This window comes from Bidens hawaiensis, unplaced genomic scaffold (assembly GCF_021521415.1).
Source record: "Bidens hawaiensis isolate Kalapana, Puna unplaced genomic scaffold, B.hawaiensis_p1.1 tig00032146_1, whole genome shotgun sequence".
NCBI classification, from domain to species: domain Eukaryota; kingdom Viridiplantae; phylum Streptophyta; class Magnoliopsida; order Asterales; family Asteraceae; genus Bidens; species Bidens hawaiensis.
This window is the reverse complement of record NW_027495463.1, coordinates 175,297-187,979: the sequence shown is the minus strand read 5'-3', so window position 1 is coordinate 187,979 and position 12,683 is coordinate 175,297. Positions and strand designations below refer to the sequence as shown.

The following is a 12,683-nucleotide window of genomic DNA, read 5'->3' as shown; positions in this document are numbered from 1 at the left end:
TCAATCAGGTCTTCACTTCAGTATACCACCCTCAAGGGAATGGCCAAGTGGAACGCGCGAACCAAAGCTTGTTGAATGGGCTGAAGAAAAGGTTGGAGGGAGAGTCCCATGCATGGGTCGAGGAGTTACCCAATGTCTTGTGGGCGCACAGGACATTAAGCAAAACCAGCAATGTCGAATCCCCGTTCAGCCTAACCTATGGAACGGAGGCTATGATTCCAGCAGAGATTGGATGCCCATCCTATAGAGTGCTCATGATGAGTAAGACGGATAACGAGCAAGAAAGGAGGTTGGATCTCAATTTACTTGAGGGATGCAGAGAGGCGGCTATCATCAGTGAAGCCAAATACAAGAAAAAGCTAGAAAAATACTACAATCAGCGCGTGAAAGAATGCCACTTCAAGAAGAATGATTTTGTCCTTCAGAACAATGAAGCTAGTCGCGCAATACCCCCGGGAAAGATGTCTCCCAACTGGGAGGGACCTTATCAAGTCTCGGAAGAATTGGGAAAAGGCGCATACGCTTTAAAAGATTTAAATGGAAAGAAGATCCCGCGAACATGGAACGCAGCACAACTTAGAAAATGTTTCATGTAAAAGTTGTCAAGTTTGTAATCAAGGCTTTTTAAGCCATTATGAATAATGATACGCGCTATTTTTTCTTAATATGCGTTCTATTACCTTTTGCATACATGTTTCACACTTCCCTTTATTAATTTTGAGCAATATGACAACATTGTATTGACATCAAACTAAAAATAAAACGAAGTAAAACATACATGCGCGAGCTTCAAGCTCAAACGCGTTAACGAGTTTTAACTCTAAAACGTCAGGGCCTTAGCCCAATAATATGAGCATTAGCTCAGGGCCTTAGCCCAATAATATGAGCCTTAGCTCAAATTACTCATAGCATCCATCCTACGTATTGCGCAGCTGGACCATAAAAATACCTAAGCACAACTAAGGCAAAGCACATGCCAAAGCATCCATTTGCGTATGTTTACAATATTAACGAACAGACAAAAACGAACATGAGCAAACTCAATTCCTTAATGAACGAACACAAACACGAACTTTCCATTGGGTAAGTGTTCGTGAACCGTCCGTTTGTTCGAAAAAAACATAACAGACGAAAACAAACAAGGTCTTGTCTGATTTAGCTTCGGCCTGTTTACAACCCTATATGCATTATGTATATGGTATTAAAAGCAGGGGCGCAAACGAGCCGAGCCGCTCGCGAGCTACTCGAGATCGGCTCCTTAAAAATCTCGATCCAGCTGAATCAAGCACAAGCCCGATCCTGAAAGTAAGCTCGTTTATGAACAAGCCCGAGCTCGAGCCTCACTTATAGAGTTTGAGCCGGCTCGTAAGCCTAAATGAGTGTGTCACATATATAATTTTTTTAAAATATATATTTAATAACTTTTAATCAATATATATAATGTTATAAAAATATAATAACTAAATAATATATATTATTTTATACATAACATTATAATTGAAAAATATATATAAAAAAATTATTAATAAATAGTAAACGAGCCAAGCTAGAGTTTGAAAATTTACACACAACCAAACTCGAGCTTTGAAATTAAAGCTCGAAACAAATCAAGCTTAAGCTCGACTCAGCTCAGCTCAGCTCGTCTGTCCCAGCTTAAATAAAACTAATTTATTTTGTATTTAACAAAACCAACCTAACTAATCCACGTGTCACTTCACACACACACACACACACACACCCCTACACCTTTACACTCCCATGGCTGAAAACTTGATCCAAAGGCTCGAAGCCGCGGTAACGCGGCTCGAATCCTTCTCCCGCGGCGGTTCGCAGCCGCAAACCGCACTAGACGCCGCGTCAGCGTCGTCTGATCCGTCAATCGTCGCGTTTGACGATCTGATCACTGGATATCACGAGTGTGCTGCGAGACGCGTTTGACGCGCAGAAGGAGCTGCTTGTTAAGATCAAGCAAACGCAGGTTCGTTTCGGTGATTGATTTCGTGTTGTTTGTGGTTACGAAAAGGCAATAGTTTGTGTTACGTTGTTTTATTTGTTATGTGTAATATATAATGTGTAAATGTATAATTTACGTGTTAGGTATGTTATTATTATTATACCTAATTAGAAGATATTGTTAGATCGATTAATAATAATAATGATAAATAAAACTCGGATTCGTTTTCGTGTAGAGAGTGTATTAGATGCACAGGATATACATACACGCATGCTAGAGAGGTATAATATTGTTTGATTCGTTATTTACGCATTTCGTATGCATATTAATGTATTCGGTATGTTTATGAGCGAGTCTGGTGAAATGAGGTTCGATTTTCAATCGGTTGTTTAAAAAACTCGAGCTCAAACGAGCTCTTTTTCTAAAGCTCGAGCTCGTCGTGTGAGTCGTTTTCTCAAGCTTGGGCTGGGATCGTTTATTATATTTTAATTAATTTATATACGTTTTTAATTATTTTTATGTGTTTTGAGAAAATCTTAAACAAACCTAAGCTCGGGTCGACCTCGTGTAGTACCTTAAATGAGCCAAACCTCGGTCAGTCGGTTGTGCAATGAGAAATTAAAACGTACTAGTCATGTAGAGCGACTATTAGATGCACAAGATATACATACATGCATGCATACATGCATACATACATACAGTCGTATATGCATACATAAATGATCTCAAGATTATTTATACTGATTTAAAATGATTAGGCTCGTGCTTGGCTTCTTTTGAGCTCAATGCTAAAGCTTGGTTCGTGAGTAGTTTTTGCAAGCCCGGGCTCAGCTCGATTAGTAATAAATTATTAATTAGTTTATATGTTTTTAGTTATTTTTATATTTTTTGAGGAAATCTTAAAGGAGCATAAGATCGGCTCGAGCTCGTCTGCAGTACCTTAAATGAGCCAAAGCTAGTTGTGCAGTGAGAAACTAATAAATAAAAGTCTAAAAGAGGTGAAACTTAAGAATACACAAGGCTGGTTAAGACTCGATGAGCCTAAATGAGCTTCCCATACAAGGCTCAACCTTGGGCTTGAAAACTAAATGAGCTTTATTTTTAGGCTCGGCTCATTTTGAGTTTTCTATCGATCTGATCTAGAGTAACTCGGCTCGTTTGCACCCCTAGTTATCTCTAGCGTTTGTGAAGTTGGGTGAAAAAGGAGACATGAGCACTCTTTGGATCTGATATATCAGACTGCTATGAATCAATTATTTCAAGATGCAAATCACAAAATGTGTGTGTAGTAGTTGAGTTTGAACAAAATTAGTAAAAATAGATATCAATATTAGTTAAATGTATGGAGCAAAACACACCTTAATCACGCCTTACCGTTCCTCTAATTCGTGTAATGATTTTGCATATTAACTGTGCAGAAACCTGACGCTGGAGGATTGGGTGAATTCCTCAAGCCATTAAATGAAAAACTCGGTGAAGCAACTCGCATGACAGAAGGACCGCGTTCTGATTTCTTCAACCACTTAAGATCTGTTGCTGAAAGTCTCACAGCTTTAGCATGGATTGCATATACAGGGAAAAACTGCGGTTAGAAAATACTATTCGACATATCTTGTTATTTATATGAAAAATACACACTTTTGTATAAAGTTATCTATTATTGAATCTTTTGTAATTTTAGGAATGAGCATGCCTATTTCACATGTTGAAGAATATTGGCAGTCTGCTGAGTTTTACAGTAACAAGGTACTTCATGTCTATTGCACATAGTATGCAATATGATTTTCTTTCAACATTGTAACACACTTACATACTCACCATTTCTTACTCATTTTTTTTTTAAACTCAAAAAGGGATTTTCTTTAAATTAATTCATAAATACAAGGACTCAATTACAGAGGTAGGTAAGTGGACAACAAGCGGCACCGCCACGGCGCCACCCCCTTTTGAATGACAATTTGTAACCATTTAATGCAACCTACGTACCGGTTTTTTACCTTAACGCAACAAAGTACATAATTTGCACGTATATTTCAGTTTTCTTTCAACTCCGGTTGCATAAACCGCATAATCCTCATCGTATCACTGTATATAGTTGATCAATAATACATAATATCTCATGGGGTTATCTTAACATCCTTAAATATAGAATAATTCAAATCTTGTGAGATATTATATATAATTGATCAGCTATATATAGAAATACAACGAGGATGGTTACACATTAGACTTACTAATATATTCTATCTAATAGTTATAAACTAGAGTAAATTGAGGCCCTATTTGAGGGTGGTGTTTTTTTAATAAGTACATTGAATTTGTTGGTTATAGGTTCTTGTAGAATTCAAAAACAAAGATCCAAGCCACGTGGAATGGGCACGAGCTCTGAAGGAAGTTTATGTACCAGGGTTGAGGGATTATGTTAAAACTCACTATCCGTTAGGACCCGTATGGAGCGCAACAGGAGCAACTGTATCTGCTCCATCAAAGTCTTCTAAACCAGCGTTCGTTATTTATGTTCATTTATGCCCGTTTATTTATGTTTGTTTACATATTAATAGCAAATAATTAAACATTAAATGGAAGACTTATCTACTTAATGGTTTTATATTTGCTCATTTAAGTGTGTTCATATACGTTCGTTCATGTTTGTTTGTGTTGATTTACATTTATTTGTTCATATATGTTCATTTATCTTTGTTCATTTATGTTCGTGAACTGTTCGTTTAGATTTTAAACAAACGAACATAAATGAACATGAACACAAAATATCTGTTCGATTAAGTGTTCGTGTTCGTTTTAAGTTAAATGAACGAACACGAGCATGCTCTTGTTCATGTTCATTCAGTTCGTTTACAGGCCTACGCTTGCTTGTTTCTAGTTCCATTATATCGTTATCTAACTGAATTTCATGTGTTTAGGATTAAAGAAAGTTACAGATGATATGAAGACGAAAAACCGAACAGATAGAGCAGGTTTTGTGAGTTCGGTTGAAAAAGAACCTAAAAAGAATTTCGCAGCGGATGCTAAAGTTGGACCGCCAAAATTCGAGCTTGTAATGGGTCGAAAGTCAGTATATTTATAAGTGTTTTTTAACATTTTGTTTTAGAAACTGACACCAGATTATTAATCTGAATACACATTATGCAGATGGGTTGTTGAGAATCAAATTGGCGCGAAGGATTTGTTGATTGATGATTGTGATCCAAAGCAGACAGTTTATATTTTTGGCTGCAAAGATTCAGTTCTTCAGGTCAAAGGTGATACAATCTATTTTTTCTTCTGCAGCTCATTTCCTTTAGCATTGGAAAACCGGGCGGGTCATTGGTTTGGGTAACATGCCCCGGGCCGTCCATCTGGGATGGGGAGGCAGGGAGGTCAACCTCCTTAGGCCGGATCATCCCAGAGACCAGAAAATTTTAAAAAAAGTTATATATATATATATATATATACATACATGCATTTATAAAAAAATGGTATTATGCCCAATTACAAGTTTTTTTTAAGCAATACGCAATAAATCAGGCCCAAAATCCAAATCATAGACAATACTCGGTTACTTTTTAAGTTTTATATATGAGTTATCCAGCTTATTTTACTTAAGGTCCGAATTTATACTTGTCCTCGGCCCAAAATTTTTTAGCGATTCTCGGAGACGGCCTTGACAGGCTCAAACTGGTACTTTATGTGTCGGTCAAACGGGCTGTGCTGACCCACACACAATTTTTGCTCTTTTATTAAACTTTGTAAATAGTTAATGTATGAAGTATAGTTATAAGCTATATCACTCAAGAGAAGTGTATAATTTTTTTTAAAAAATAAAATGGTTTAACAATCTTTGTATATTTTATGGTTTAGCCTGTTTGAATTGTTTCCAATAATCTGTGTTTTTATTGTCTATGCTTTCTGTTTATGCAGGGAAAGTTAACAACATAACTGTTGACAAATGCACAAAAATGGGTGTTGTATTTACGGTCAGTGACAAATTTCTGCTTTGTGTAAAAAAAAGGCAAATTGTATTTTAATAATTTCACCTTTTTGCAGTTGACTGATAATAATCTCACCTCAAAAAATGGCTGAGCTGTCTGGTCCTATCTTTCACACTAGTTGTTTTCATTGAACCCCGTTAAAAAAAACTTAACGGAAAAGTTTTTTTTTGTATTTCAAACTGATGTTTTAGGGTTTTTGATCAAAAAGATGATGCGATTCGATTTATGTAAAATTACCAGAAACGGTGCTCCAAACGGCTTGATTTTGTTAATTGGAAGTTTAAACACCTGAATTGAAGTACCGTTTCGTTGTTTCGAGCACCATTTCGAGGTAAGTTTTACATCAATCGACTCGTGCCCTCACTTCAATCAAAAGCCCTTAAACATCAGTTTGAAATTTTGAAAATACTTAACGGAGTTAAGTTTTTTTTAACGGAGGTCCAATGAAAAGAATTAGTGTGAAAGGTGGGATCAGTGACAGCTATTTTCAAAAGTGGGATTATTATTGGCCAACTGCAAAAATTTGGGATTATTAAAATTCAATTTGCCAAAAGAAAAAAAAAAAAAAAAAACTTGAGTAGAATACTTGTGTTAATTTGGGACATGGATGTTACTAGTATATGATCATTGACTCTTTACAACTCTTAAAAACAGGATGTTGTTGCTGCTTTTGAGGTTGTTAATTGCAGCAGTCTTGAGGTGCAATGTCAGGTATCCATTTTACTTGTATTCTTATTATATAAAGCAATGTTGCAAAAGTCGCTAGGCAGAACCTAGGCGGTTGACCGGGGAGTTGGGTGTATTCAGGGTAATCGGATATGGTAAATATAAAGATAATTAATTTTTGGATATCTTATATATGTCGAATAGCATAAGTTAACTAATATTGATAACAAAATAGGTGAGTATCAATATAAATAAGAGAAGTACATTTTTAAATACTAAATTATTCTAAAAATTACTAATTAGTAATTTTAAAAAACAATATTCATTCTTTAATATTATAGAAATAGGATTTTTTTAAAGTCAAAATCGGCCCAAGTTGACCGGGTAGATCTGATTTTGGCTAAGGTTGACCACTTTTGGTCGATTCTTAGTAACTAGGTAGGGTTAAAGAAAGTCGCCATGGCGCCATACCATGTAGCGATTACTCGGGAAGTACTCGGCCTTGGGGACCTACTTTTACGAGCTAATCTCATATTATTCAATGTGGGTGATTACAGGGTTCAGCTCCTACCATTTCAATAGATAACACATCAGGTTGCCAGCTGTACTTGAGCAAAGATTCTCTAGAATCTTCTATCACAACTTCTAAGGCAACTGAAGTTAATGTTTTGGTACCTGCTGAAGATCCTGATGCTGATCAGGTATGTTGACCTTTTTACCCATTAGTCAAACGGGCCGTATTTACAGGTTGGCGGGTCCAACCCGACATGAAACCGAGCCCGAAAATCGTGTCAGAGATGTGAACCAATTGAATATATTACATAAAGCATATTTTTAAAAATAAATGGGTTAAACGGGTCAACGGCGAACGGACCCGACCCATTTAGCTAAACAGGTTCACGGGTTTGACTTGAAACTGACCGGAGTCACCGAACCCCGTTTATACCAAGCCTGTTAGGAACAAAGCGGCATATCAGAACCAACACACAAATGCACAAACGAATATCACACATAAACAGAAAAATAATAAACGAGAAGTACGAAAAATATTTTACATGGTTCGGTCCCAGTCTCAGCGTGGGGACCTACATCCACGGACTGCAACCTAACGGATTTCATTATGCATAGAAAAACATCTAGTGGGCCTATAAGAGCAAGCCCAAAGGTTGCACAAACACCAACAAAACCCAAAATCTCGATTTTCGTGATTTTGTTATTCTTAGAATACATTAACGGGTGGTCGAATTCGTCATTTTGTTTTCCTTTTTTTCTCAAAAACTATGTGACGGTGTTGTTGCAGGCGGAACATGCAATGCCGCAAATGTACCTTCACACTTACAAAGACGGCCAATTTATTACAACCCCTGTCTCGCATTCCGGAGGCTAATCAGTGAATTTGTTGGTAATGTTAAGGTGTACCACATTGTTTCCTTATTATGCATCATTTTTGTATCCTCTTTGAGTGGGTTATAATAATAACTAATAAGTGTTGATTGAGGTTTGAAGTAGTGAAGGTATTTGGTACAAAAACATTATTGTTGGACCACAAAGAGTCAAAAACTTGTATCCCAGACTGGTTTTGTTGTAATAAAGGGTACGAGAACGTTGTTTTGTGCGTTAGAACAATTTAATACGAATAGCATGACTTATATGACGAAAGGTTTGTATACCGACTTTTTACTTATGTGTCGTTTAATATCAAAATACAAAAAGACGTTCTTAGAATACATGAATCTAAAAGACGGATACACGTTTCAAATTCGTGTGAACTATTCGGGCTCTTCTTAATGTAAAACATATTGTGAATATGGGGGCATTAAATCTCAAGAATGAAGAGATAGGGCTATTCACGAGCCGAGCCGAATCGAGCGAAGGCTTGCTCGTTGCTTGGCTCGTTTACAGCATGACCGAACCAAACGGTTGAAATTCGAGCCGAGCCAAAATCGAATCGAGCATTTTTCGATCTAACATCGAGATTTTCGAACATTATTTTTTTCTTTTTCACTCTAAAGATTTCAATAAGAAACACGTTTGAAGGCTCTAAATAATATATTTTGTAAACAAATTAATAGTTTTTAACAAACGTGTAATAGGTTGTAAATTTTTAGGAGAAAAAAGTTTGAAGTGAGATATAATGGACATGTAAACAAACTTGACAGAATAGGAAAAATGTAAAAGAGTTTAAAAAATTGTATACCTTTGTTATATGTGTGCTGTCTATATATTTATTTATTTGTTCGTATATAATTATATATAAAATAAATTAAAAATATTCGAGTCGAACCGAACCGAACCGAGCAGATCTTTGCCCGTTGTTTGGCTTGTTTACAAACCAAACCTGGAAGAGCGGCTCATTTACAATCGAGCGAACAAATGAGCAAGCATTTTCCAAACGAGCGGTTTGAACGGCCCTAAGTATGTTTTAGTAAATAACGGAACATAATTTGCCAACCTTTTTTTAACAATGATTTTCTTTATGTGTGTGGTGTTCCTTGTTACCAGTGTTTTTTTAAATGATATGGATCTTGGTAGACAAAAGTGTATTATTTTTATGGTATTGACACATTAAGGAACATAAGTACTCTTAAATGTGAGAGCACAAATTAATCTTCTTCTATGAGCTCATAGGATAAATGGTAAGCATATGTTCATGTTTGCTATCGAATGTGTTCATCGTAGCAACTAAGAAAACGTGTTTACCCGCACAGACTGTTACATGGAACCACTGGCAGATGTAGAAGAAAAATCCACGGTATTTCAAAAAAGAATTTGCATATCTAGAAAGGGTCTTGTTATATATGAAAGTGGTGGATGTTAAGTTTTGGGGTATACGAATATACGATACATAAAATTGCACTTTGACAAGTTAAGGGGTTCCCGGGCACCCCTTGGCCCACACATAGATTTGCCATTGCGTGAGTGCTAAGAGAAAACATGACAGAAATGACCCAAACTACAAATATATATATATATATATATATATATATGTAACTTTGGCTACGAGTGGAATTACAAAGCCCATTACTGGCCGTGAGAAAGGTCTCGACGAGCCGAGCCATGTGGCAAACAACCCTGGACCTTTTGCCCTAGTTATCAATCCAAATTCCACCATTTGGGGCTTTGATTTTGCCAATAAAAACTTTCCCCTCGACTTTTGCAAGCCTTTCCGTATTTGGTTTAGCGCGTTTTTTCATTGGTTAGCATAATTTACATCTTATTTTTAATCTTAACTTAAGTATTCATGAATTGATTTGTATAATGCATCTAACTGATTATTTTCTCCGAGTATTTATGCTCAGTTTGTCATTTTCATTTGGAACTACATCAATGCTCTGATTATATATTTAAAAATTAGAGAAATTGAAGGACAAATATCCATTGTCGATCGGCGGTTAGCATAGCTGGTTTTCACCCAGGAGACCTGGGTTTGATTCCCGGCAATGGAGCCTGTTTTTTAAATTATTATTAACAGTTTTTTTTTTTGGGAAGATTTCATTTTATCCCTTGAAGTTTTCAAGGTCTGAAGTTAGCCAAAATATCCTATATATCTAGTAGTGTAAATATCCAGTGTCACATACCACACGAATATAGATTTCGTTTTTATCCGTACCTAAAGCTTCTCCTCTTCCTATAATACCTAAAGCTTCTCCTCTTCCTTCAATTATCGCTGTCTCCTCTTCCTATAATACCTAAAGCTTCTCGATACCCTCTTCTTCGCTGTCTACATACTCATCCTCTTCTTCGCTATGTTAACAAACACAATATACAACTCTGTTTCCAGATTTTCCAGATTTGCATTTTATGTTATACATGTGTGCATTAAATATGTGTTATGGTTAGAGGCTAATATAATAGAAATCCATTATTCAAGTTGTACACCCATCAGATAGGATGCCCAACATCATGTAATAAAAACTAATCAATTATGCCTCGCCTTTGCACATGACTAATTTGGACTAACAAGCTGGCCCATTTGACCTTCCGACAGCATCACCAAAATATCCCAAACTGACCCGCTCTCAGATTCCAGTTTCATAAATTATATATATAAGAAAACAGACGTTTAAACAAAAAATATTGCAAGTTGATCCGATTTTAAAGTTCTTTTAATCTCCTAAAGTCATTTGGTGAAACTGTAATTGACAATTAACTGGTGTTTATTTATTGCATTTGATGGATAAGGTGTTCGATTGTAAACAATGAGTACCCTTTGTATATTCGTTAGTTCGGTTTTTGTTTTATACATTATGATGGATTTTTGGGCGATACCAAAACAGAACCAACCTTAACTTAGGGCCTAGGCAGCTCAAAACCAAACCAAACCAAACCGAATCCGATTCAGTTTGGTTTTGGATTTTGACGGAATAAATTAATTTCTTTTGAATATTTTTATCATAATTTGTAATTGGCTTGCGCTGAATAACATTGGCCTAAAATTTTAATCGAATTGAGCTAAATAACATAATTTAAAAAAATTTCCTTTTTCAACTTGCACCAAGCTCACATTTTATGAAAAAAACATATATACAAGCTTGATTGCAGCTCGAAACTGAACCAAACCCCAATTAATTTGTTTCCAGCCTGGCCTAATTTTAATATATTTTATGTCGGTGTTTGGCGTAACCCTGTGTTTCCGGCCTGACCGTAACCCGTTTTTAAAATTTCAGCTCAAAACTTAACCGAAACCCGAAATGCTTTATTTGTCATGTTTTGTTATTTTGTGTGTTTAGTGATTGTTATTTGTAAAACATTCATGTTCTTCATTTTGTATGACATTGTTGAAACCAAGCCTACTTCAATGCAATCAACTGATGATGCAGTGGGTTGACCATAAAGTCAAAGAACAAAGCCAGACGCATATGAGGTATTTTATATATTTCTTAATTCTAATAACTAAATAACTGGTTATGCTTTAACTCCTGTGCAAAAAGAAACAGAGGTATATACTTTATAAGCAAATCAACCTAAGAAATTTCATCCAACAATTTGGATAGCTAACAAATTGTTAATGTATTATATCCAACTTTCATTTAATGTTGTTTAAAACGTCGTAAGATTAAGGTTTTGCTTAAAGTTGACTCATTAGATAAAACTCTAATTAGAATTGTTTCGTTTCGTATTCAACTTTATAGTTATGTCTTCATTTAGACACCCCCACACCGCAAACCGAGCTCCTACCGAACGCATCCCCATTGCATCCCCGCCGCAACGCGCGGGCACACCTACTAGTAATTAAATAAAGCACAATGTTGTTTTTCAAAAGGGAAATAAAAGTAAAAGAAACTAAACAGTTTATCCCACATCGATACTTGGATGAATTTTGGGCTACTTTAAAATACCGAGCTGGATGAAGATTATTGTCCCTTTGGGGACATCCGATAAAATTGGAACGATACAGAGAAGATTAGCATGGCCCCTGCGCAAGGATGACACGCACAAATCGAGAAATGGTCCAAATTTTTTTCTATTCCGTTTCCTTCGGGGACATCCGATAAAATTGGAACCATAAGTTTTTTTGATCCTCTAGAGTCTGCTGTTTTTAGTTTACGCTAAACCCCAACAGTTTACAGAGGTTATTATCTTAATGAATGTGAGTAATCTTGACTCAGCATGTTTGGTGAAACAAAAAACACTAATTTTGATGTTTTAAGCTCCTCAATATTTGAATATTACATTTAAGATGTTTGATTGCATGAGATAAATTGCAAATTTCTGACTCATTATTTGAATATTACAGTTATGACTTATTAATTAACCATAACTGTCAATTGAAATGCTTATTTTATGAATTGAGATACTAGAGGTTGTATCGATTTGCATGTATGAGTAATTGATAGAGAAATTGAGCTGTGATAGCTTTGGATTGTATCAATTTACAGTGAGATTGAATTTCAGGTTTATCGATCTTATCCGCTATAGCTTCGGATTGCATTGATTTACATTGAGATTGAGATTTAGGTTTATCGATCTAATTGGTTGCTTATATTGCATGCATGAGTAACTGGTAGAGAAATTGAACTGTATGATGAATTTGTATGGATTGTATCGGTTTACAGTGAGTTTATGATGCATGC

The 12,683-nt window shown here is 35.8% G+C and overlaps 1 non-coding gene and 1 pseudogene across 1 annotated transcript; both read left to right on the top strand.

The window, feature by feature from the left end:
• Window positions 1-1,758: 1,758 nt before the first annotated feature.
• Window positions 1,759-8,010, top strand: LOC143583138 (cyclase-associated protein 1-like; annotated as a pseudogene).
• A 3,958-nt stretch (window positions 8,011-11,968) lies between these two features.
• LOC143583143 (U6 spliceosomal RNA) lies at window positions 11,969-12,071 on the top strand. The gene has a single exon (XR_013144103.1). It is a non-coding gene; the product is annotated as a U6 spliceosomal RNA (small nuclear RNA).
• Window positions 12,072-12,683: the final 612 nt, after the last annotated feature.